The sequence below is a fragment of the Oncorhynchus keta genome, unplaced genomic scaffold (assembly GCF_023373465.1).
Source record: "Oncorhynchus keta strain PuntledgeMale-10-30-2019 unplaced genomic scaffold, Oket_V2 Un_contig_17423_pilon_pilon, whole genome shotgun sequence".
Lineage (NCBI taxonomy): Eukaryota > Metazoa > Chordata > Actinopteri > Salmoniformes > Salmonidae > Oncorhynchus > Oncorhynchus keta.
The window spans coordinates 32,551-33,991 of record NW_026280427.1 but is presented as its reverse complement, the minus strand read 5'-3'; the positions used below and the strand labels follow the sequence as shown (position 1 = coordinate 33,991).

The window sequence follows — 1,441 nt, the reverse complement described above, 5'->3', positions numbered from 1 at the left end:
CTGGTAGTACCAGTGTCAACACGACTGAGAAGACACATGACCTGGTAGTAGACCAGTGTCAGCATGACTGAGAAGACACATGACCTGGTAGTAGACCAGTGTCAACATGACTGAGAAGACACATGACCTGGTAGAAGACCAGTGTCAACATGACTGAAGACACATGACCTGGTAGTAGACCAGTGTCAGCATGACTGAGAAGACACATGACCTGGTAGAAGACCAGTGTCAACATGACTGAGAAGACACATGACCTGGTAGTAGACCAGTGTCAACATGACTGAGAAGACACATGACCTGGTAGAAGACCAGTGTCAACATGACTGAGAAGACACATGACCTGGTAGTAGACCAGTGTCAACATGACTGAAGACACATGACCTGGTAGAAGACCAGTGTCAACATGACTGAGAAGACACATGACCTGGTAGAAGACCAGTGTCAACATGACTGAGAAGACACATGACCTGGTAGTAGACCAGTGTCAACATGACTGAGAAGACACATGACCTGGTAGAAGACCAGTGTCAACATGACTGAGAAGACACATGACCTGGTAGTAGACCAGTGTCAACATGACTGAGAAGACACATGACCCGGTAGTAGACCAGTGTCAACATGACTGAGAAGACACATGACCCGGTAGTAGACCAGTGTCAACATGACTGAGAAGACACATGACCTGGTAGTAGACCAGTGTCAACATGACTGAGAAGACACATGACCCGGTAGTAGACCAGTGTCAACATGACTGAGAAGACACATGACCTGGTAGTAGACCAGTGTCAACATGACTGAGAAGACACATGACCTGGTAGTAGACCAGTGTCAACATGACTGAGAAGACACATGACCTGGTAGTAGACCAGTGTCAACATGACTGAAAGACACATGACGTGGTAGTAGACCAGTGTCAACATGACTGAGAAGACACATGACCTGGTAGTAGACCAGTGTCAACATGACTGAGAAGACACATGACGTGGTAGTAGACCAGTGTCAACATGACTGAGAAGACACATGACGTGGTAGTAGACCAGTGTCAACATGACTGAGAAGACACATGACGTGGTGTGAAAGACAAAACAAGATGGGAAATATTATCAACATTACTTTGCACTTTTCACTGGCTGTCCCTCAGGTTGTGGCAGGAGGACACATATTTGGCTGCCAAAACTGCACATTCTGTCTTTTCACCCAATAACTATTCGATTTTTTCTTAATCTTTTATAGTTTCATATTCTCTTTGGTCTGAGTATTTGTCACAGTGTAATAGGAAATGCAGCTCTGTCTCTACCTCTCCCCTGGAGCAGAGTGAGCACAGCCTGTCCTCTCTGGGCAGCCAGGTTGGTCTGTGACGACCGGTCTCTATAGCCAGACTGTCCTCTCTGGGCAGCCAGGTTTGTCTGTGACGACCGGTCTCTATAGGCAGACTGTCCTC

At 46.8% G+C, this 1,441-nt stretch overlaps 1 long non-coding RNA gene across 1 annotated transcript; it reads right to left on the bottom strand.

The window, feature by feature from the left end:
* Nucleotides 1–58: 58 nt before the first annotated feature.
* Nucleotides 59–881, bottom strand: LOC127919715 (uncharacterized). Its single transcript, XR_008103808.1, has 3 exons — nt 769–881; nt 425–510; nt 59–127 (listed from the first exon to the last, which is right to left on the bottom strand). It is a non-coding gene; the product is annotated as an uncharacterized LOC127919715 (long non-coding RNA).
* Between the last annotated feature and the right edge of the window lie 560 nt (nt 882–1,441).